This window comes from Oncorhynchus nerka, linkage group LG21 (assembly GCF_034236695.1).
Source record: "Oncorhynchus nerka isolate Pitt River linkage group LG21, Oner_Uvic_2.0, whole genome shotgun sequence".
NCBI lineage: Eukaryota > Metazoa > Chordata > Actinopteri > Salmoniformes > Salmonidae > Oncorhynchus > Oncorhynchus nerka.
This window is the reverse complement of record NC_088416.1, coordinates 16,839,084-16,865,001: the sequence shown is the minus strand read 5'-3', so window position 1 is coordinate 16,865,001 and position 25,918 is coordinate 16,839,084. Positions and strand designations below refer to the sequence as shown.

The following is a 25,918-nucleotide window of genomic DNA, read 5'->3' as shown; positions in this document are numbered from 1 at the left end:
ACGCAGCCAGCTATTTGTCGTCCTTAACGTAGGAGACACTGCTAGCTAGCCAACAGCTAGCCAACGTCTACCGATTAGAACTCAACAACCCGGTCGCATTCCGCCTCGCTCCACAGGTAGTATCACATTTTCATTTCATTTCATTACAGTACAACGGTTTGATTTGTTTGATCGTAGCTAGCTACATAGCCGTCTCTGTATCAAAGATAATTGTGTAGTCTAGAGCGATTTTCTAGGTTACCTAGCCAGCTATTGTCGTTCTTTTAACGCAACGTAACGTAATCAACACTGCTAGCTAGCCAGCTAGCCCCCGAATCAACAACGCAGCCACTGCCAGCTAGCCTACAAAGTCAACAACGCAGCCACTGCCAGCTAGCCTACTTCAGCAGTACTGTATCATTTTTAATCATTTTAGTCAATAAGATTCTTGCTACGTAAGCTCAACTTTCTGAACATTCGAGACGTGTAGTCCACTTGTCATTCCAATCTCCTTTGCATTAGCGTAGCCTCTTCTGTAGCCTGTCAACTATGTGTCTGTCTATCCCTGTTCTCTCCTCTCTGCACAGACCATACAAACGCTCCACACCGCGTGGCCGCGGCCACCCTAATCTGGTGGTCCCAGCGCGCACGACCCACGTGGAGTTCCAGGTCTCCGGTAGCCTCTGGAACTGCCGATCTGCGGCCAACAAGGCAGAGTTCATCTCAGCCTATGCCTCCCTCCAGTCCCTCGACTTCTTGGCACTGACGGAAACATGGATCACCACAGATAACACTGCTACTCCTACTGCTCTCTCTTCGTCCGCCCACGTGTTCTCGCACACCCCGAGAGCTTCTGGTCAGCGGGGTGGTGGCACCAGGATCCTCATCTCTCCCAAGTGGTCATTCTCTCTTTCTCCCCTTACCCATCTGTCTATCGCCTCCTTTGAATTCCATGCTGTCACAGTTACCAGCCCTTTCAAGCTTAACATCCTTATCATTTATCGCCCTCCAGGTTCCTCGGAGAGTTCATCAATGAGCTTGATGCCTTGATAAGCTCCTTTCCTGAGGACGGCTCACCTCTCACAGTTCTGGGCGACTTTAACCTCCCCACGTCTACCTTTGACTCATTCCTCTCTGCCTCCTTCTTTCCCTCCTCTCCTCTTTTGACCTCTCCCTCGCACCTTCCCCCTACTCACAAGGCAGGCAATACGCTCGACCTCATCTTTACTAGATGCTGTTCTTCCACTAACCTCATTGCAACTCCTCCAAGTCTCCGACCACTACCTTGTATCCTTTTCCCTCTCGCTCTCATCCAACACTTCCCACACTGCCCCTACTCGGATGGTATCGCGCCGTCCCAACCTTCGCTCTCTCTCCCCGCTACTCTCTCCTCTTCCATCCTATCATCTCTTCCCTCTGCTCAAACCTTCTCCAACCTATCTCCTGATTCTGCCTCCTCAACCCTCCTCTCCTCCCTTTCTGCATCCTTTGACTCTCTATGTCCCCTATCCTCCAGGCCGGCTCGGTCCTCCCCTCCCGCTCCGTGGCTCGACGACTCATTGCGAGCTCACAGAACAGGGCTCCGGGCAGCCGAGCGGAAATGGAGGAAAACTCGCCTCCCTGCGGACCTGGCATCCTTTCACTCCCTCCTCTCTACATTTTCCTCTTCTGTCGCTGCTGCTAAAGCCACTTTCTACCACTCTAAATTCCAAGCATCTGCCTCTAACCCTAGGAAGCTCTTTGCCACCTTCTCCTCCCTCCTGAATCCCCCCCCTCCTCCCCTCTCTGCAGATGACTTCGTCAACCATTTTGAAAAGAAGGTCGACGACATCCGATCCTCGTTTGCTAAGTCAAACGACACCGCTGGTTCTGCTCACACTGCCCTACCCTGTGCTCTGACCTCTTTCCCCTCTCTCTCCAGATGAAATCTCGCGTCTTGTGACGGCCGGCCGCCCAACAACCTGCCCGCTTGACCCTATCCCCTCCTCTCTTCTCCAGACCATTTCCGGAGACCTTCTCCCTTACCTCACCTCGCTCATCCCTGACCGCTGGCTACGTCCCTTCCGTCTTCAAGAGAGCGAGAGTTGCACCCCTTCTGAAAAAACCTACACTCGATCCCTCCGATGTCAACAACTACAGACCAGTATCCCTTCTTTCTTTTCTCTCCAAAACCCTTGAACGTGCCGTCCTTGGCCAGCTCTCCCGCTATCTCTCTCAGAATGACCTTCTTGATCCAAATCAGTCAGGTTTCAAAACTAGTCATTCAACTGAGACTGCTCTTCTCTGTATCACGGAGGCGCTCCGCACTGCTAAAGCTAACTCTCTCTCCTCTGCTCTCATCCTTCTAGACCTATCGGCTGCCTTCGATACTGTGAACCATCAGATCCTCCTCTCCGAGTTGGGCATCTCCGGCGCGGCCCACGCTTGGATTGTGTCCTACCTGACAGGTCGCTCCTACCAGGTGGCGTGGCGAGAATCCGTCTCCTCACCACGTGCTCTCACCACTGGTGTCCCCCAGGGCTCTGTTCTAGGCCCTCTCCTATTCTCGCTATACACCAAGTCACTTGGCTCTGTCATAACCTCACATGGTCTCTCCTATCATTGCTATGCAGACGACACACAATTAATCTTCTCCTTTCCCCCTTCTGATGACCAGGTGGCGAATCGCATCTCTGCATGTCTGGCAGACATATCAGTGTGGATGACGGATCACCACCTCAAGCTTAACCTCGGCAAGAAGGAGCTGCTCTTCCTCCCGGGGAAGGACTGCCCGTTCCATGATCTCGCCATCACGGTTGACAACTCCACTGTGTCCTCCTCCCAGAGCGCTAAGAACCTTGGCGTGATCCTGGACAACACCCTGTCGTTCTCAACTAACATCAAGGCGGTGGCCCGTTCCTGTAGGTTCATGCTCTACAACATCCGCAGAGTACGACCCTGCCTCACACAGGAAGCGGCGCAGGTCCTAATCCAGGCACTTGTCATCTCCCGTCTGGATTACTGCAACTCGCTGTTGGCTGGGCTCCCTGCCTGTGCCATTAAACCCCTACAACTCATCCAGAACGCCGCAGCCCGTCTGGTGTTCAACCTTCCCAAGTTCTCTCACGTCACCCCGCTCTTCCGCTCTCTCCACTGGCTTCCAGTTGAAGCTCGCATCCGCTACAAGACCATGGTGCTTGCCTACGGAGCTGTGAGGGGAACGGCACCTCAGTACCTCCAGGCTCTGATCAGGCCCTACACCCAAACAAGGGCACTGCGTTCATCCACCTCTGGCCTGCTCGCCTCCCTACCACTGAGGAAGTACAGTTCCCGCTCAGCCCAGTCAAAACTGTTCGCTGCTCTGGCCCCCCAATGGTGGAACAAACTCCCTCACGACGCCAGGACAGCGGAGTCAATCACCACCTTCCGGAGACACCTGAAACCCCACCTCTTTAAGGAATACCTAGGATAGGATAAAGTAATCCTTCTCAACCCCCTTAAAAGATTTAGATGCACTATTGTAAAGTGGCTGCTCCACTGGATGTCATAAGGTGAATGCACCAATTTGTAAGTCGCTCTGGATAAGAGCGTCTGCTAAATGACTTAAATGTAAATGTTAATTGTTCTGAGGGGAGGGGCTAGCCCTACAAAAGGAGCCTCTCTTTCAGTTAGGGAGAGGTATTTTGGATTGAGCTGTGGATGGGGCAGCATTGTTTTTAAGCTGTCCCATAAGGTAGACGTTGATGGCAGTACTGTTGTTTTTTGTTCCGGAATCACTTGTAAATAAACACCTTTGCACAGAAGAACTTTTGCGGCTCCGCCATCTTTTTATTTTGATAGAGGTTAGGTTATCCAGTTTAGCCTTCTGGCCTACTCTACATGACACACTACAATAAAAATACTGAAGTCATCATGACTATGCAAGTTTTATCTGTAGCTATTTAATGGCCCAGTGCAGTCATTGGATTGTTAGACATCACCTCTATAGGTTATTGGTGTAGTGGGTCAGTTGGCCTATACCTTGTCTAATTTATCTTTATGAAAAAGGATGTGTGTGGGGGGGGGGGGGGGTCAGAATTAGGGTTGCAAAATTCTGGTAATTCTCCCAAAATTCCCAGGTTTTTCCAGATATCCTGGATGGAAGATTCCCGAAATAAGGAATTTGTTAACCCTATTCTGAATATTTTGTGTTAATGCTGGGCTAGAATAAAAACGTGACAAATTATATGGTAGGTATGATGCAGATGACTTTTACACTAATAAGGTCAGTGTGTGACCTATACAGGATTTAAACCCGCAACTCTATTGTAAACAACATGCTCCAACCAACATAACCACTAATGTTATGCTCTCACTTGGTCATAATATACTGTATGCATATGGCCTGGGGCATTCAGGTGGGCTTCATTTGCATAACACTTTTTTATTTTGCCTAGGGTCTTAAGTCAATTCTTCTAAATATTTAGTGGGTCTCATAAACAGGCACAGTATGACTGGAGAAGTAGAATGGTGGGGAAGAGAAGACTTAAGTGAGTCAAATGGAATAATAGGACAGTCTAACTGATGCTAGATCTGTACGTAGGGGAAACTTAACCCCAGAGTGGGAGAAGAGGGAGGCAAAGATTCTTACCGGGCTCCAGTTTGATGACCTTGATGGCCGCCAGCTCCCCTGTGGTGACGTTCCGAGCCTGGAAGACAAACAAGACAGAGGGGGAGCACATCGACCAGTCTCCAAAAACACACACAGAAAGCCCCGGGCGATCGATGAAGAGCTGACCAAGAGCACACCTTGAGAAGGATGTGTTTTGGAATCGGGGCTCAACCCATAGGTCCAATTCAGACATTTTTATATGAATATCAAATCATTTCTGGGTAACAATTAAGTACCTTACCGTGATCACTTTTAATTAAAATGGTCAAAAAGAAACAACAATGTTTTTTAAGCAAAAAGCAATTTCTCAAGCAAGAATATTGCGAGGACTGTCGAGGAATGGTCTGAGTTGGGAGAGGAAAACTGAAAACTAGCTGTTACTGGTAGACCAATTTGAAACTCTCTCTTATTGGTCTATTAAGGTGATGACACCAGGCAGGCAAAAACTCCATCCCACCAAAGGCTGGAATTTCACAGTATTATTCCAACCTCATAGTATGGGAATAAATATAAAACACAGGAAATCACGTTTGACTGCACTGGGCCATTAAATAGCTACAGATAAAACTTGCATAGTCATGATGACTTCAGTTTTTTGAGATTCTGGTCTAATGTGACAACTGTGTAGTATTCTGTTTTTTATCCCGACCTGTCTAGTAAGGAATTGTCGGTCTCAAGGAAACTCATGTTTCATGTGTTCAGTGAAAATATATTCAAATCATTATGGATTGAAAACCACCATGTGGTCATTCAGGATCAGGGAATCATCATTTCAATAATATGTGAATTTTATTGTGGAGAAATGCAATAAGCCTACCGTCAATACAAGTTATTACTAGACGGGAAAATCAAAACACAGAAAAGAAGCAATCAAACAAGCGTAATGTCAGTATAGAGACAAAGAGGAGTCACAATTCAATACCTCAGACATGAGTCGTATGTGGCAGGGTCTACAGACAATCACAGATTACAAAAGGAAAACCAGCCCAGTCCTGGACACCGACGTCTTGCTTCCAGACAAACTAAACTTTGCATGCTTTGAGGATAATACAGTGCCACCGACACGACCCGCTGCCAAGGACTGTGGGCTCTCCTCCCCCATGGCCAATGTGAGTAAGACATCCCAGCCCAGATGGCATCCCTACCCTCAGAGCATGCGCAGACCAGCTGGCTGGTGTGTTTACGGACATATTCAATCTCTCCCTATCCCAGTCTGCTGTCCCCACATGCTTCAAGATTGCTAGATGTACCCAAGAAGGCAAAGGTAACTGAACTAAATGACTACCGCCCCATAGTACAAACTTCTGTCATCATGAAATGCTTTGAGAGACTAGTCAAGGATCATATCACCTCCACTTTACCTGTCACCCAGACCCACTTCAATTTGCTTACCGCCCCAATAGATCCACAGACGACGCAATCGCCATCACACTGCCCTGTCCCATCTGGACAAGAGGAATAAATATGTAAGAACGCTGTTCATTGACTAAAGATCAGCATTCGACACCATTCTACCCTGCAAAAATATCTATATCCACATTAAAACGAGTCCTATATCGACATAACCTGAAAGGTCGCTCAGCAAGGAAGAAAACGCTGCTCCAAAACCACCATAAAAAAAAGCCAGACTACGATTTGCAACTGCACATGGGGACAAATATCGTACTTTTTGGAGAAATGTCCTCTGGTCTGATGAAACAAAAACTGTTTGGTCATAATGACCATTGTTATGTTTGAAGGAAAAGGGGGAGGCTTGCAAGCCGAAGAACACCATCCCAACTGTGAAGCACAGGGATGGCAGCATCATGTTGTGCTTTGCTGCAGGAGTGAGTGGTGCACTTCACAAAATAGATGGCATCATGAGGTAGGAAAATGATGTGGATATATTGAAGCAACATCTCAAGACATCCATCAAGAAGTTAAAGCTTGGTTGCAAATGGGTCTTCCAAATGGACAATGACCCCAAGCATACTTCCAAAGTTGTGGCAAAATGGCTTAAGGACAACATGAACATTACAAAGCCCTGACCTCAATCCTATAGAAAATGTGGGCAGAACTGAAAAGGCGTGTGCGAGCAAGGAGGCCTAAAAACCTGACTTAGTTACACCAGCTCTGTCAGGAGGAATGGGCCGAAATTCACCCAACTTATTGTGGGAAGCTTGTGGAAGGCTACCCGAAACGTTTGACCCCAGTTAAACCATTTAAAAGGCAATGCTACCAAATACTAATTGAGTGTCTGAAAACTTCTGACCCACTGGGAATGTGATGAAATAAATAAAGGCTGAAATAAATCATTCTCTCTACTATTATTCTGACATTTCACATTCTTAAAATAAAGTGGTGATCCTAACTGACCTAAAACAGGGAATTTTTACTAGGATTAAATGTCAGGAATTGTGAAAAACTGAGTTTAAATGTATTTGGCTAAGGTGTATGTGAACTTCCAACTTCAACTGTATGTATATATTCTTATTCCATTCCTTTACTTAGATTTATGTGTTTTAGATATTTGTTGTGGAATTGTTAGATTACATGTTAGATATCGCTGCACTGTCAGAACTAGAAGCACAAGCATTTTGCTACACTCACAATAACATCTGTTAACCATTAACCACCAATACAATTTGATTTGATTTAAAGGCAGACATTTAACCGGCAGATTCAAAGGTTAATCAAAATTGGTTTAGGATTAGGGTTTAGTTTAGGAGGGGTGAGTTAAGTTAGATGATAGGTGTTGATCCACCTATCCCGGCTTTTCAGATTTCTGATCGTCAAGGGCCACTGGCAAAGGGCAGAGAACAAGACTCCATAGCTCTCAAGAGAACATCATTTCAGTAACCCTGAACCAAGAAATTCACACAAAGTACTTGATTAGGTTCTGGGGGGAGAAGAAGTGTTAGATTATAAACCGGAAAGTCTTTAGTGGCTTCATACCCCTCTCTGAAAGTCTCAGGGGCCAAAATGTCACCTCCCCGTCCCGAAATTCAAAGGATGCCCGCCCTGCGATAGTGTGATTCCACGATATAACCAGTGACTCAAACCCAGTGAACTGGAATTATGTTCCTCGCTAGTCATCGCATGCCAGTCTGTTGATAGACGCCACAATAACATTTATGTTACGTAGTCTGTCCACAAGTGATTAAAGCAAATTAGCCTACAACAAATGCCACTGCAAGCACACACTCTGCAACATTCCACGACCAACATTACCCAACCTTCCACCGCCGTCACGGTGGCAAAGTAGAGGAAAAGCAGCAGCAGACAGATCATGAAACCTTTACTCTGACTGGCCCACACCTATTTCTACTCCAACTTCTCTAAGAACTCCAACCCCCACTCCTTCCAACCTTCCCCTGTAGGCTGCCCATGGCTCTTTCCCACAGACCCCAACCGCTCCAGCGCCACTCAGCCAAGGAAACACAGGTGCAAGGTACAGATGGAGGCAAAATCATTACCCACTGCCGTCACAGGGGTAAATGGGTAGGCCATGAAACCTTTACTAACACCTGTCTAAAAACTCCAACCTCTACTCCTTCTGCCAACCTTCCCCCTGCAGGCTGCCCCCCCGCCCCAATTGGGAACGCTGACCCAACTCTCCTCCGTCCCAGTGACATGTACTCAGTCTAGCTCAGGCAGCACAGGTGCAGGGCACAGCAGGGCATTTGGCTGCCATCTCAGGTAATTACAGCCGGAGAAAATAAATCACAACATAGGCCAATGCAACACGGGCCACAGGGTTCGCACCGACTGTAGAGGAGAATCTGGAGCAACCTTTTCTTTGCACCAAGGCAGAATCTATTTCACTGCATTTCGAGAAAAGGAGAGAGATAAAACATGTATCTATGTTCACGGCAATATGTATCCGTGTTGCTTTTGGATGTCGTCAGTTATAGCGGTTTTGTCGTGTTTAATAGGTGATGTAATTACTGTCATTGTTCGTAAGAATAACAGATGGAAAAATTATCCAGAATTGCAGAGAGACATGCTTTCTGTGTCTGATCAATCTAGTCCTGAATGTCAAAACTCAAACATCAGAGACATGTCAGGAGGGAGGCTAAAAAGAGGACGCTCATGGCAGAAACTCTTGTCTTTATTGGGTCATTTAATATGAAAATGGAGCAACTAATGACCCTGACGTTGTGGACTTTCCTGAAATGCAATCCATAGAAATGTCCTTTGGAGGAAATATGTTTATCATCTATTTCACATCTGTCTCCAAATGGATTATGGAGAAATAAGTCACATTTTGTTCCCTTTTCACACAGAATTACCCTATTTCCCTTCTGCATGCCTGCTCATAGCAGTGCTGTGGAATTCCACACACTTCCTGGTGTGAGTGAAATAATACCTACCATTGATCCAGCAGCGTTGTTTACAAAGGGAGTATGACAGATAGGGGTGGCTAATGTTAACTTTTCATGGTGAGGAAAGAAAAGACCTCTTTTGAACTTGTACTCACAGTGGAGAGAAGGCATCCATGCAGTATTTAACGTGTTAAAGGGATAGATCACCCAAATTAAAAAGTGGAATGCATCGACTTGCATTGTACTTGTCCATTAAATGCTAAGAAGTTAGCACTTGGAGACAGTTGCCAGGTAAACAAAACCAAAGCAAGACACCTTGTCCATAGACTGCTTACAAGGTAAGGAAATCAATAGATCATTTTGTAATTTGGGTGAACTAACCCTTTAATGTTTTCCTGAGTCAAGTAAAAACGGTGTATGAAGCCTAAGCTACTGCCTGAGAAATGTCTCTCACCTAGCTATAGTCTACCTGCTGATAAGGGCTTAGGCTACAATCCATTTTTGATTGTTCAGGTTTACCATCAGCAATAGTTTTGCTTTAAACATTCGGTGTATATGGTCATTTATATAGATATACAGTGTAAAGTTGATAATTTCAGAACGAGGACAGAAAACCTCCAGAAGGTCTGAACCATTCGATTTTGAGATGGGGCATGGAACCCAAAGTTGTGCTATATGTTCATTGGCTAGGACATATTTATTTTAAAGATAAAAATGTATTACATCACTAGCTCAAACACTTTGAATCTGCAAAAATGTCAAATTAATTAGTGGGTGATGTCAATTTCAGATCAAAAAGCAAACATTTCCCCCCTTATCGGATAGTGGGGTGGTGGTAGGTTCCCTGTTTCCATTATGGCTCAGTACAGGTGCCTACACATACCGTACACATATATATAATTCTTACACACAGACAGACAGACGGGGAGAGAGGTCAGCTCAGACAGATCCAGCTCAGAGGCCTTGCACCGGAGTTCCATCAGCAGCTGTTTTGAATTTACAATGGAAAATGAATGGGTTTATGCAACAAATGTTTGTGCTAAGACAGAAAAGGAGGCCTTTAATTATTCTAAGCATTTGACTCCTGAATAGGGTGTTTTAGATGATTCCAGGATGTGGATACAAGTTCATACAAAGTGCCTGTGAACGACAGTCTAGTGTGATTTCAGTGTCTGATCATTAACTCCATTCTGTAATGTTAGAAAAATGTATTCATTATTTAAAAGCTTCTTTATAATGCCTACATAGAGATGTCATAAGCATGTCATTCAAGCACAAAATAAGGAGACGGGTTTAGGGTCTGGTTATGTGACATCATTTGTCAACTTATGTAATGTCAATTAAGTAGTGTTTATGACCACCTTATGTAGCTAGGCATTATGACAACACATTTAAACAAAGTGTTAGGCTATTTTAAAGCAGTTGTGACATAAGAATTTATGAACCGCTCATATACCTCTTATGAATGTGTTATGAAGGCCTTATGTACATACCCTTCAAATAAAGCACTGCCGGCGATGTATCAGAGCCAGAGGTGTTCAAAGTCAGGGTTGTGAGCCCCGGTTGGTCCGCATGGGGAGATTCCAATCTCGGCGCTGTAATAGCGGAACAGGAAGGGACAATGGCCCAGTTGTGGGACTCGGGTAAATAATTGATGAAAAATTCTAAGTGTGAAAGGATTGGGTGACAACATTTATGAGGGTTCGTTGAGGAAAAGAACATTGGTACCGTCTTGTGTTTCGCAACAGGCTTTTTATACAAAGACAGTTAATTGATACTGTAAAATAGATGCTTTGTATTGACACATGAAAAGGATGGCCTCACTGTCTCCTAGCTAAGGGTAGACTTTTGATTTTAATCTCATACCATGAGAAAGACATGCCAAGAGATATATATGCCCACTGAGAGATGAATGGCGAGGGATAGAGAGAAAAGAGACAGATCTCAACAGACTGAATATGTAACAGTTTAGTATCTAATAGGCTAGGAAGAGGAGAAGAGAGAATGGGAGAGGCAGAGAGAGAGAAACAGAAAGAGAGAGAGAGTAGTACGTGCTTTGAAGAAGGCAGGCCAACAAGGCTCAAGACAAGAGGATTAGTAAGCTAAAGTGTTAATCACCTTAACCAAATTAAACGCATCCCTCCATAGCCGTGCCTCCGGATGGCTTAAATGGACTGAGATGACTACACTCTCTCTACACAATGGCTGCTGCTGGACCACATTCAGTCAATGTCTATTCAAAGTTCGGCCCCAAACTTCAAAGATTTCCGGGTGAGCTGAACTTGGGGTGTATTCAGTGGACACCGTAGCAAAAAGTTTCGCAACGATAGTTTCTATTGAACAAATTCAGGCAGGTCCCTCCTTGTTTCATTTGTTATCTTCTGTTTGGTTTCTAGTGAATACACCCCTGAAAGTTAAGGTAGCTGATGAAATGCAGGAAAATCAAATGGCCCAGTTGGAATACTTCAAAATGCAACCTTCCCTCCCTTTCTTGAAATAATCACAGATCGGAATTGGTTGGATCAGTGAAAATAATGGGGTGGTAACCTTGCTTTCATCTATCCAATCACTTATAGATCTGTTGATTACCTCAAGGAAACAAGGAAGGGTGCATTTAAGTATTCTAACAAGGCCATTGAGTTTGAAGGAGGCCTAGCTCTGTCTGAGGAGATCTGCTTACACAATCCATTTCGCAGTTAACCACTAGAGCCCTTAGAAAGAGAATGGACAAATTCCACTCTAACCAGGGCTGCGATGCAAATATGCAGCATCACCATATTTCCTTTAGACCCGCACTCTTCCTCTCACTATATCTCTTGTCCACGTTCTCTCACTATTTTCCTCTATTTATCTATCTGCCTCCCTCGCCCTCCTCCCCTCAATTTTTCCTCTTTCCATCCCAACTCCACACTGACACACTCCCTCCCCGGACAATAGGGCTTCCTCAGATTGTTGAAATCAATACAAAACCATTTTCTCGACGCATAGAAGCCGCAGAACTATCAAAACAACCCAATCTAAGCCTGACATACTGTCCAAACAGGCAGTTCAGCAATTTAAAAGGAGTGGGAGGATGGTTTCCCCACTCTGGTCAGTCTCAATGGAGGAAAGGAGAGAGCAGGGACCGTGAGAGGCAGACCCTCTGCTGCTCGCTCCCTCCCTCCCGTCGAGACTGACTAATAGATGCAGGTACAGTACCATCAGTCTAGTAAAATAAAAAAGCTGTACCTCGCAAGTGATACAACAACAGATCCATTTTGTTATCAAAGCTTGAGTTTTGAATTATAATATGGTCTTAAAAAGAACAATATTGTCAGGCCAAGCACATAGCCAATAGGCAGTGTTAATACAGTATATGGCCTACTGCACAAACTTCAGTCCTACCGAACTGTTTTTATTAATGTTGCATAGGCTTATATTTTAAGTCATGTTTAGAAAAAAATCGGAGCAGTAAATCTCGGCTTGCTTTTTAACTGCGAACGTGAGCTAGACTTAGAAAAGGTTGGTGATCACTGCTATAGACAGTACAAGCCTATGGGATATAATAATTTTGGGCGCGATGGATGTCACCATTTCTGTATAGAGCAAGTTTGTGGGGGCTGCATGTTGTGGTAATTTGGCCATTCTGTGGCTCCGGGGGAGTTACCTATACAGCTTGCCAGGTGCGGGCGCAACTGAAATGCCACGCTTCGGCCATGGATCCGGATCTGCCGGCATTTCGGAGAAGCCTGAGAGCCATGCTTTCTTTGGAGGGTGGAAGTTTCTTTTTTGATTTTAGGATCAATGTCGTCACAGTCTCTTCTCGTTGAAGAGGCAGCTGCTAACGTTACCATGCTAGAGCTAGCCATCCTTGTCCTCTTTTTCTGAATCAATTTGTGACCATTTCTTTCTGGTTGGAAAAATAAGTGAGATAAATTTTGTGTATTGTCATATATCGAATACATAGCTAAATTTGTCACTGGTATGGACTAGTAAATATCCTAAACCTAGCCAGCTAGACAGTGATAGCCACAAGCTAAATCCGGGGAGAGAGGGAGGAGAGAATTCACTTGGTTTCATCAAGCTGCTAGCTTGCTAATGTTCACTCAAACACATATTTCCACGTATAATTGATATATTGAAGAAGAATCCTCACAGCCGTTTCCCATATTAAAAAGTGAAGTGCCACTTACTCACAGAAATTACTAATCTTGCGTCCGGGGCTTTCCAGCAGCCGTCGTGGCTTTTATACGCAGGAAGCATAAGCTGTACAATTGTAAACTAACAAATTATGTTAGAAATTAAATTAAGTTAGAACTCATGTATATTTGTTAATATACAGAACCAACTACATAAATATATGTTAGGGTCAGTCCATTGTCTGCTACCTGGACTTGGTTTTCATTACAATAATAGTTAACACTTACTATCATGACCATGCTATTACACTCATGTCATAGTCATAAGAATGTCATAGTAGAGAGACACAGCTATAAGTAGGGCTGGACGGTATACCGTATTTTACTATATACCGGTATTGCTGCATGGAACAGTTAGGGTTTTTCACTTTACCTTATATAACTGAATTTGAAAGTTGGTATGTTAAATGTGATACGCCGTGTGTAACATCCATTTTTATAGTTTACACCGCTACTTTGGTCATCCCTGTCCGCACTCTCCGTGCCACTTTCCACACAGACTTAGCCCCTCCCCATGTCACTCAAGAAGTGCATTTGTAGCCTCCCGGGTGGCGCAGTGGTTAAGAGCGCTGTACTGCAGCGCCAGCTGTGCCACTCTGGGTTTGTGCCCAGGCTCTGTCGTAACCGGCCGCGACCGGGAGGTCCGTGGGGCGACGTACAATTGGCCTAGCGTCGTCCGGGTTAGGGAGGGTTTGGTCAGTAGGGAAATTCTTGTCATCGCGCACCAGCGACTCCTGTGGCGGGCCGGACGCAGTGCGCACTAACCAAGGATGCCAGGTGCACAGTGTTTCCTCCGACACATTGGTGCGGCTGGCTTCCGGGTTGGATGGCGCTGTGTTAAGAAGCAGTGCGGCCTGGTTGGGTTGTGTATCGGAGGAGGCATGACTTTCAAACTTAGTCTCCGTCTGTTGTCCTGCATGTAGCACACGCAGGACAACAATGTTGTTTACACTTCTTAACATACATCAACAAGCTAATTCATCCTGATACCAGTGCTGGGGTAGGTCTAAATCAGCATGTTGTTTGTGTAACAGTATCTCCTAAATCAAAGAGGAATAGGTGATGCATGAATATGTTGGCTAGATGAAGAAACATTTAATGTAGCCAAAGATTGTAGGGTCCCCTAGGAAACACTGACCATCACTTTGGTTTCTACCCTGTCACAATAATTCCTCCCTGGCATTTTCCTTTGTTGTAATGTCAAACAACACTGTATCCAAAATGCCCACTATTTTTATATTCTAACTATAGAATTAGAATAAACATTATATAATGAACAAAAACATAAATGCAACATGTAAAGTGTTGGTCCCATGTTTCATGAGCTGAAATAAAAGATCCCAGAAATGTTCCATACACACTAAAAGCTTATTTCTCTCAAATGTTTTGCACAAATTAGTTTACATCACTGTTAGTGAGCATTTCTCCTTTTCCAATATAATCTATCCACCTGACAGGTGTGGCATATCAATAAGCTGATTACACAGGTGCACCTTGTGCTGGGGACAATAAAAGGCCACTAAAATGTGCAGTTGTGTCACCACAACCCAATGCCACAGATGTCTCAAATAGAGGGAGCGTGCAATTGCAATGCTGACTGCAGGAGTGCCCACCAGAGCTGTTTCCAGATAATTAAATGTTCGTTTCTCTAACATAAGCCATCTTCAGTGTTGTTTTTTCAGTACGTCCAACTGGCCTCACAACCACAGACCATGTGTAACCACGCCAGCCCAGGACCTCCACATGTGGCTTTTTCACCTGCTTGATAGTTTCAGACCAGCCACCCGGACAGCTGATGAAACTGTGGGTTTACACAACCGAATAATTTCTGCACAAACTGTCTCAGGCTCATCTGCATGCTCACCAGGGTCTTGATCAGACTGCAGTTTGGCATCATAACCGACTTTAGGTGGCAAATTCTCACCTTCGATGACCACTGGCACGCTGGAGAAGTGTGCTCTTGACGGATGAATCCCCGTTTCAACTGTACCGTGCAGATGGCGGACAGCGTGTATGGTGTCGTGTGAGAGAGCGGTTTGATGATGTTAACATTGTGAACAGGGGTTATGGTATGGGCAGGCATAAGTTACGGACAACAAACACAATTGCATTTTATTGATGGCAATTTTAATGCACAGAGATACGGTGATGAGATCCTGAGGCCCATTATCGTGCCATTCATCTGTCGCCATCATCAAAAAATGTTGCCTAATAATGCACGGCCCAATGACGCAAGGATCTGAACACAATTCCTGGAAGCTGAATAAGTCCCAGTTCTTCCATGGCCTGCATACTCACCAGACATGTCACCCATTGAGCATGTTTGGGATGCTAACATTCCACAATCCACAATTAACAGCCTGATCAACTCTATGCGAAGGAGATGTGTCGCACTGCATGAGGCAAACGGTGGTCACATCAGATACTGACTGGTTTTCTGATCCACACACCTACTTTTTTTGTGTTTTTATCTGTGACCAACAGATGCATTATCTGTATTCCCAGTCATGTGAAATCAATAGATTAGGGCCTAATTTATGTATTTCAATTGACTGATTTCCTTAAATGAACTGTAACTCAGAAAAAATCTTTGAAATTGATCTAAATCGCAAGTCAAATCGCAATTGTAACATTTTGTTAATAATAAGGCCTAGTTTTTTGGCCCATATCATGCAGCGCTATGTGGTAGTGTGGAAATTATCTCAAATGAGTGCAGGAAATGAGAAATTGATTGAAATGTAGGGAATTCTTTATGGTTGAAGTTGAATTGAACAGTATAAAACAATCAGAATTAAGAAAGACCCATTGAAATCACTTAGAATATATGTGTTGCCACCCTAGGGTCACACACTACTCAAAGCAAATTTAGAACAACTAAGGTTGCTGGATCGAATCCCAGAGCTGACAAGGTAAAAATCTGTCGCTCTGCCCCTGAACACTGTTCCCAGTAGGCCATCACTGTAAATAAGAATTTGTTCTTTACTGACTTGCCTAGTTAAATAAAGGTTAAATAAAACAAATTAAAGTGGTACACCACATCAGTCACTGGCTTCATCAATAAGTGCATCGATGACGTCACCCCCACAGTGACTGTACGTACATTCCCCAACCAGGAGCCATACATTACAAGCAACGTCCGCACTGAGCTAAAGGTTAGAGCTACCGCTTTCAAGGAGCGGGACTCCAACCCAGAAGCTTATAAGAAATCCCGCTATGCCCTCCGACGAACGATCAAACAGGCAAAGCATCAATACAGGACTAAGATCGAATCGTACTACACCGGCTCTGATGTTTGTTGGATGTGGCAGGGCTTGCAAACTATTACAGACTACAAAGGGAAGCACAGCCGCGAGCTAAATTACTTCTATGCTTGCTTCGAGGCAAGTAACACTGAAACATGCATGAGAACATCAGCTGTTCCAGGCGACTGCGTGATCATGCTCTCTGCAGCCGATGTGAGTAAGACTTTTAAACAGGTTAACATTCACAAGGCAGCAGGGCCAGACGGATTACCAGGACGTGTACTCCGAGCATGCGCTGACCAACTTGCAAGTGTCTTCACTGACATGTTCAACCTCTCCCTGTCTGAGACTGTAATACCAACATGTTTCAAGCTGACCACCATAGTCCCTGTGCCCAAGAACACTAAGGTAATCTGCCTGAATGACTACTGACCCACAGCACTCAAGTCTGTAGCCGTGAAATTATTTAGACCCCATCATAGCACTGAGACTGCACTTGTGAAGGTGGTAAATGACCGTTTAATGGCGTCAGACCGAGGCTCTGCATCTGGCATCTGTCCTCGTCCTAGTGCTGCTTTTGATACCATCGATCACCACATTCTTCTGGAGAGATTGGAAACCCAAATTGGTCTACACGGACAAGTTCTGGCCTGGTTTAGATCTTATCTGTCGGAAAGATATCAGTTTGTGAATGGTTTGTCCTCTGACAAATCAACTGTAAATTTCGGTGTTCCTCAAGGTTCTGTTTTAGGACCACTATTGTTTTCACTATATAATTTTACCTCTTGGGGATGTCATTCGAAAACATAATGTCAACTTTCACTGCTATGCGGATGACACACAGCTGTACATTTCAATGAAACATGGTGAAGCCCCAAAATTGCCCTCGCTAGAAGCCTGTGTTTCAGACATAAGGAAGTGGATGGCTGCAAACTTTCTACTTTTAAACTCGTACAAAACAGAGATGCTTGTTCTAGGTCCCAAGAAACAAAGAGATATTCTGTTGAATTTGACAATTAATCTTGATGGCTGTAAAGTCGTCTCAAATAAAACTGTAAAGGACCTCGCCGTTACTCTGGACCCTGATCTCTATTTTGACGAACATATCAGGACTTTTTGAAGGACAGCTTTTTTCCATCTACGTAACATTGCAAAAATCAGACATTTTCTGTCCAAAAATGACGCAGAAACAATAATCCATGCTTTTGTTACTTCTAGGTTAGACTACTGCAATGCTCTACTTTCCGGCTACCCGGATAAAGCACTAAATAAACTTCAGTTAGTGCTAAATACAGCTGCTAGAATCCTGACTAGAACCAAACATTTGTATCATATTACTCCAGTGCTAGCCTCCCTACACTGGCTTTCTGTTAAGGCAAGGGCTGATTTCAAGGTTTTACTACTAACCTACAAAGCATTACATGGGCTTGCTCCTACCCATCTTTCCGATTTGGTCCTGCCGTACATACCTACACGTACGCTAAGGTCACAAGACGCAGCCCTCCTAATTGTCCCTAGAATTTCTAAGCAAACAGCTGGAGGCAGGGCTTTCTCCTATAGAGCTCAATTTTTATGGAATGGTCTACCTACCCATGTGAGAGACGCAGACTCTGTCTCAACCTTTAAGTCTTTACTGAAGACTCATCTCTTCAGTGGGTCATATGATTGAGTGAAGTCTGGCCCATGAGTGTGAAGGTGAACGGAAAGGCTCTGGAGCAACGAACCTCCCTTGCCGTCTCTGCTTGGCCGCTTCCCCTCTCTCCACTGGGATTCTCTGCCTCTATCCCTATTACAGGGGCTGAGTCACTGGCTTGCTGGTGCTCTTCCATGCCGTCCCTAGGAGGGGTGCGTCACTTGACTGAGTCACTGACGTGATCTTCCGGTCTGGGTTGGCACCCCCCCCTTTAGTTGTGCCGTGGCAGAGATCTTTGTGGGCTATACTCAGCCTTGTCTCAGGATGGTAAGTTGGTGGTTGAAGATATCCCTCTAGTGGTGTGGGGGCTGTGCTTTGGCAAAGTGGGTGGGATTATATCTTTCCTGTTTGGCCCTGTCCGGGGATATCATCAGACGGGGCCACAGTGTCTCCTGACCCCTCCTGTCTCAGCCTCCAGTATTTATGCTGCAGTAGTTTGTGTCGGGGGGCTAGGGTAAGTTTGTTATATCTGGAGTACTTCTCCTGTCTTATCCTGTGTCCTGGGTGAATTTAAGTATGCTCTCTCTAATTGTCTCTTTCTTTCTCTCTCTCGGAGGACCTGAGCCCTAGGACCATGCCTCAGGACTACCTGGCATGACTCCTTGCTGTCCCCAATCCACCTGGCCATGCTGCTGCTCCAGTTTCAACTCTTCTGCCTGCGGCTATGGAACCCTGACCTGTTCACCGGACGTGCTCCCTGTCCCAGACCTGCTGTTTTCAACTCCCTAGAGACAGCAGGAGCGGTAGAGACACTCTGAATGATCGGCTATGAAAAGCCAACTGACATTTACTCCTGAGGTGCTGACTTGCTGCACCCTCGACAATTACTGTGATTATTATTGTTTGGCCATGCTGGTCATCTATGAACATTTGAACATCTTGGCCATGTTCTGTTATAATCTCCACCCGGCACAGCCAGAAGAGGAATGGCCACCCCTCATAGCCTGGTTCCTCTCTAGGTCTCTTCCTAGGTTTTGGCCTTTCTAGTGAGTTTTTCCTAGCCACCGTGCTTCTGCACCTGCATTGCTTGCTGTTTGGGGTTTTAGGCTGGATTTCTGTACAGCACTTTGAGATATCAGCTGATGTAAGAAGGGCTATATAAATACATTTGATTTGAAATTTGAATTGAAAGGCTGGCTCACAACACCATTATCCCAGAAACCCTAGACCTACTCTAATTTGCGGACCGCCCCAACAGATCCACAGATGATGCAATCTCTATTGCACTCCACACTGCCCTTTCCCACCTGGACAAAATAAACACCTATGTGAGAATGCTGTTCATTGACTCCAGCTCAGCATTCAACACCATAGTGCCCACGAAGCTCATCACTAAGCTAAGGACCCTGGGACTAAACACCTCCCCCTGCAACTGGATCCTGAACTTCCTGACGGGCCGCCCCCCAGATGGTAAGGGTATGTAACAACACATCTACCACGCTGATCCTCAAAAAGGGGGCTCAGTCCTCACCTGTACTCCCTGTTCACCCATGACTGCATGGCCAGGCACAACTCCAACACTATCATTAAGTTTGCTGATGACACAACAGTGGCCTGGCCGTGTGGTGCCAGTACAACAACCTTTTACGCTGCTGCTACTCTCTGTTTATCGTATATGCATCGTCACTTTAACTATACATTCATGTACATACTACCTCAATTGGCCCGACCAACTAGTGCCTCCGCACATTGGCTAACCGGGCTATCTGCATTGTTACCAAGTTGCACACTGTCTGAAACAGCCAAGTCCTCCTACTCACAAAAAAACACTGGAGGAACTCAGACATTTCGTTAGCATTTTTTCACATGCAAAAATGTTATCTTAAAAAGTCAAGGATGATATACGATGAGGAATCTTATGGAGCCAAATGGGAGTAGGGTGAAGTTGCCCCTAGACACAGATCTTGGGTCAGTTGAGCATTTTCCCCATTAATGGTTAAGGTTAGGATTGGGTGATGGGCAGCTGATCCTAGAGCTGTACCTAGGGGAATGTTTTCCCTGGAGCGCAAAATACTTTCACGTTGCAGCTAGGTAAATCACCACTACAAAGCCTCCTTGAGCCTCCTTAGTCTTGGTATTGCACTCATGCAAGTGTTTTCGGGAATGTGAACACATATAGGTAGGGTACATTCCCATGTTAGCAAATGTTCTCACTTGCATAGATGATGCTGATGCTATAGGCAAAGAAAACAGATAAATGGAACAATTATGGCTTTCATTATTTCTGCATTTTGAATAGCAACTCTATCTAGGCAGTTTTAAAAAATGTAATCAACTGGGTTGTCAATATATGAATAATAAAATGCACATCTAATTATTTTGGTGATCAACTCAATTGGCACTTTTGTCTAAAAGTGGGATCCAAAATTATTGATAATTTTTTTTAAACAAGAATGACTGTATAAAATAATGAAAATACTGAGCTATATTGTAAGCAACAGAAATTATATTATTTTATACTAATACAATTGCTCAGAGAAAGAGATTTTGTTCAACAGGTAATATTATTTTTCCTCAAAAAGGTAGGGGTCAAAATGATTGACACCCCTGTTTTCAATACCTCACCTTGCAAGAATAAGGGCACGGAGCCTTTTTCTAAAATGTTTTATGAGTTGGAGAACACATTGGGAGGGATTCTTAGACCATTCCTACATACAGAATCATTCCAGATCCTTTGATATCCTTTGTCTGTGCTTAAGGACTGCCTCCGGCTCTTCAATTCAATCACAGGTTTTCAATGGGTTTCATGTCCTGAGACCGAAATGGTAATTTCTTTGTGGGTTTTGATGTGTGCTTTGGGATTATTGTCTTGATTCATTGTGGCATAGGCTATCTCCCTTAACCCTCTTATTTAGGGGCATTGTGGGCACTGTTGATAAAAAGAAGTTAGCGTATTATTATAAGTGCTTGTTAATAACCTTGCGCCAACTGCCATGATAGAATTATGATTTTAATTACCCATGTTCACATCAATTATTACCAGGCATTTAAATACTCGTTCCCGAGTTGCACAGCGGTCTAAGGCATTGCATCTCAGTGCAAGAGGCGTCACTACAGTCCCTGGTTCGATTCCAGGCTGTATCACATCCAGACGTGATTGGGAGTCCCATTGGGCAGCTCGCAATTGGTCCAGTGTCGTCCGGGTTTGGCCAGGGTAGGCTGTCATTGTAAATAAGAATTTGTTCTTAACTGACTTAAATAAAGGTTAAATAAAAAGTAAAAAATCAAAGTATTTCATGAAAGAAAGTAAGAAACAAATGTAAATCAAGAGGGATGGTTTAGTATGTACTGTTGGTAACTTAAAGTGATATGGGCCAACTTACTTTGGTGTAGTAGCTCATTTTCTGGCCTAACTGCCCACTAGGGTGCTTGTAAGCTAAGGCCTTCAGAATGAAAAGATGGACGAGTGGGTTGAATCCCAACATTGAAGTATGGATAGAAACTCATTATATGGCCAGTCATCTATGCACCTTTCATAAGGGGTAGAAAAACAAAGTAGGCTTTTTAAAATATTCAAGCTTAGCCAAAGATTATGCAGAAAAAATATTGGGGTGCATTTCAATACATGACCCACATTCACATATTAAGTTGAAACTGAGAAACCATTAACCATATAAGCCAGCATTTTTATCTTTGGGAGCCCCTTGAGCTATTGTTTTCTTGGGCCTGAAAATACAATTTGTTAAAGATAGGCTACTTTGAATATAACAATAGGAAAACTAATGTCATCATCTGTAAACTACAGTGCTACTGGCAAAATATTCTGTGGACAGATGAAACTACAGTTGAGTTGTTTGGAAGGAACACACAACACTATGTGTGGAGAAAAATAAGCCACAGCACACCAACATCAAAACCTCATCCCAACTGTAAACTAGGGTGGAGAGCATCATGGTTTGGGGCTGCTTTGCTGCCTCTGGGCCTGGACAGCTTGCTATCATCTATAGAAATATGAATTCTCATGTTTATCAAGACATTTTGCAGGAGAATGTAAGGCTATATGTCAGCCAATTGAAGCTCAACAGAAGTTAGGTGATGCAACAGGACAACAACCAAGAAGACAAAAGTAAATCAACAACAGAATGGCTTGAACAGAAGAAAATGTGCCTTCTGGAGTCCTGACCTCAACCCAATTGAGATGCTGTGGCATGACATCAAGAGAGCAGTTTACACCAGACATCCTAAAAATATTGCTGAACTGAAACAGTTTTTTAAAGAGGAATGGTCCAAAATTCCTCCTGACCATTGTGCAGGTCTGATCAACAACTACAGAAAACATTTGGTTGAGGTTATTGCTGCCAAAGGAGGGTCAACCTGTATTAAATCCAAGGGTTTCCAACCTGCACTGTGAATGTTTACACAGTGTGTTCAATACAGACATGAAAAATTATAATTGTTTGGGTGTTTTTAGTTTAAGCAGACTGTTTGTCTATTGTTGTGACTTAGATGAAGATCAGATAAAAATGTTATGACCAATTTATGCAGAAATACAGGTCATTCTAAAGGGTTCACATACTTTTTCTTCCCACTGTTCAAGTAAAATGTATTATACTTGGTACATTTTAAGTGAGTAATTTACTACAATTTAAATACTCTGTTTTTGTTGTTGTATTGAGTGTTAATAGTTTTTTGATAGTGTCTTTACACAACGGAATACAAAATGAGTGTTATTCCTATTGACATGAATGAGGGGTCATACACTACATGACCAGATGTATGTGGACACATGCTTGTCGAAGATCTCATTCCAAAATCATGGGCTGCCATAACAGCCTCCATTCTTCTGGGAAGGCTTTCCACTAGATGTTAGAACATTGCTGCTATAACAGCCTCCACTCTTCTGGGAAGGCTTTCCACTAGATGTTGGAACATTGCTGCAGGGACTTGCTATCATTCAGTCACATGAGCATTAGTGGTCGGGCACTGATGTTGGGTGATAAGGCCTGGCTCACTGTCGGCGTTAAAATTCATCCCAAAGGTATTCGATGGGGTTGAGGTCAGGGCTCTATGCAGGCCTGTCAAGTTCTCCCACACCAATCTCGACAAACCAAACCGTTAAAATGTACTTTCACTGGAACTAAGAGGCCTAGCCAAAACCATGAAAAACAGCCCAATACCATTATTCCTCTTCCACCAAAATGTACAGTTGGCACTATGCATTGGGGCAGGTAGCGTTCTCCTGGCATCCGCCAAACCCAGATTCGTCTGTCGGTGGTGAAGCGTGATTCATCATTCTGTAGAATGCGTTTCGCAGCTGAGCCGTTGTTGCTCCTAGAAGTTTCCACATCACAATTACAGAGCTTACAGTTGATCGGGGCAGCTCTAGTAGGGCAGAGATTTGACGAACTGACTTTTGGAAAGGTGGCATCCTATGACGATGTAAGGCCATTCTACTTCCAATGTTTGGCTATGGAGATTGTATGGCTGGGTGCTCGATTTGATACACCTGTCAGCAACGGGTGTGGCTGAACAAGCCAAATCCACTCATTTGAATGGGTGTCCACATACTTTTGTGTGTAATATAAATAAATATATATAATTAATGACCTGTAATTGTAATTTGTTCTTTGTTTTTGAGTCATGTCTGTTTGTATGAAATGTTAGCTTTATCTTAAATTGTCAGTAATCTACAGCAACATTCTAGAACTATATTGGGGTCAAACAGAACATGTGGGGTGTGGCGGGGAAGATGGCAGAAGTGGTTGCTGAGGTTGAATCAAGCACCGCGATGAGCAAAGTTGGTGAAGATGAAGGAAATTGTGTAAAATTGGAGTGGAGGATACGTATATGAATGATGACGAATTACTTGTTGTTGGTACGCGTTTGTTGAGTAAGGATGCATATGTGGGAGACCCGTTTGAGGTGTCGAAAATGGTGAGGTTATGCACAAGAAAAAGTTGAGTTTGTCAGGAGTGGTCTTGTTTTTTTATGAATAAGAGACGTTTTGAACTTCTGAGTAGAGAACCCGTCAAAGGAATCATCTCAGGGGTGATGGCGTATGTTCAGGTTGAATACCTGAAGAGAAATCCTGGTGTGGTTTGTGCCCGGCGTCCGACCCATTGGGTGAATGGAGAAAAATAAGAAAGTCTGTCGGTCCTGTTGTTTTTTGATAAAGAGCAAATACCTATGCATGTGAAGCTTGGTTATGTAAGATACGCTGTATGAGTTTTCGTCCGCAAACCATTGCACTGTAAGAATTGTAAAGGATTTGGCCATGTTCAAGTGAGGCAGATAGAGTATACTGTGTATACTTCTACTGTGTGTAGAAGGACAGTGGTGTTGCAATTGTGGTGGTGATCATGATCCCGAGTTCCCAAATCAAGGTGATTGAGGTAGCAAAGGTTAGAGCGGTCAATCAAATATCCCATGCAGAGGAAATTAAAAGAAGAGAAAACAAGTGATGCTAGTGAAGACATGGTAGTGGACCGACCACAGCCTGCAGTAAATGTTTGCTGCCAGTCAAAAGATACAGTGTGTTAAAATGGTGGATTTTATGGCGTTCATTGCCACAGTTATAAAGTTTACGGCACAAGTCTCAAAGAGGTCTAAGAAACTGGACATTATTGTGGCTGCGGCAAAACTTTTGGGGACTTAAGGATTTTACATCTGAAGACTTGTAAGAGGTTCTGGCTCCAGAAGACCCGCCTACCCTCTTTCGCCTTGAGCCTGTGTAGTGATCAGATCTGTTAGATTTTTTACCAGAAAAGTTTTTGATTTAGTTTCGTTTATTTATTTATTTTTTTAAATGGGGGGGGGGGGTCCTGTTTCCATCCCGTACAGTAGGTGGCAGAAAGCACACTACATTGTACGATCGCCAATATACCATAGAAGAAGAAACAGAACATGTAAGGTCCTTTGACTCTAAGGAGTAATGTTAGACTCCTTTAGTCCATTATTGTGCTAGGGATAGCGATGACAAACATTGTAACAGTATCGTTCGTGGAATTTCACAAGAACCGGTAGAATTCCTTACGTTGTGCTTTGGAACACATCTGTAGCGAGTTGGTAAACATGCTAACAGCCTGGATATAACGTTACTAGTTCAACAACCACTGTTGCCAAGTTATTGCCCGACTGGCTAAACTCCTGAAGGCTACTCCAAGTTCCTAAACTGTAGTCAGGTTACTAATAACAATGTCTTTATTGGTAGCATATCAATGGCTTATCAAAAAAGACGATGTCTAACTAAAATCCCATGTTACCTTGTATACATCTCCGTAGGTCCCGCTCCCAATTCTCTGTATTAGCTCGAAATCCTCTTGCGGATTTCGCCTTGAAAGTTCGAAAGTGGAAGCCATTTTAAATCCACGGTTTAGTTATCCAGTCCTTATATTTGTTGGGACACTGACACCACAAATGACGAAAAACATACAATATTTAAAAACACGTCGTCAGAAAAAGAAATCCCAGCCTAACTTCAACATGGCCTTCTCTGCACACTGCGCGTGCGCCGCAGCCAGCTGGTTTGTCCAAGAAAGGAACGCAAGGAATGGGCTTCTGGGGTCTCCCCTGGACATAGATCTGATCTGAAACCAGACTTTAGGAGTGACTGGTTTGGTTTTGTGTAGCCTCCAGAAATGTCTTCGACAAGGGGATCATGAATACCCTACTAATTCTCTACTTAATTACAGCTCGATTATTTCTTCTCATTCTGACAAATATCCAGAGGTGCAATAGAGCAGAATAGCATAGAATTTGAGAATTAGGAAAATGAAGATCATAAACTTGGAAAAACAATGTTATGAGTTTGATTATATCAATCCATAATTATAGTATAATAGATAATATGCTGCATTAGGCAACAATATTGATCGAATGTATTACTTGTCATTAAAACTGGAAAGCACACAAAATAATAACCATACAAACAATCATATTGTGTTAATTTATTA

The 25,918-nt window shown here is 43.9% G+C and overlaps 1 pseudogene; it reads right to left on the bottom strand.

Moving 5' to 3' along the window:
• Positions 1-25,481, bottom strand: part of LOC115103484 (mitogen-activated protein kinase kinase kinase kinase 3-like) — a 107,819-nt pseudogene extending 82,338 nt beyond the window's left edge.
• Between the last annotated feature and the right edge of the window lie 437 nt (positions 25,482-25,918).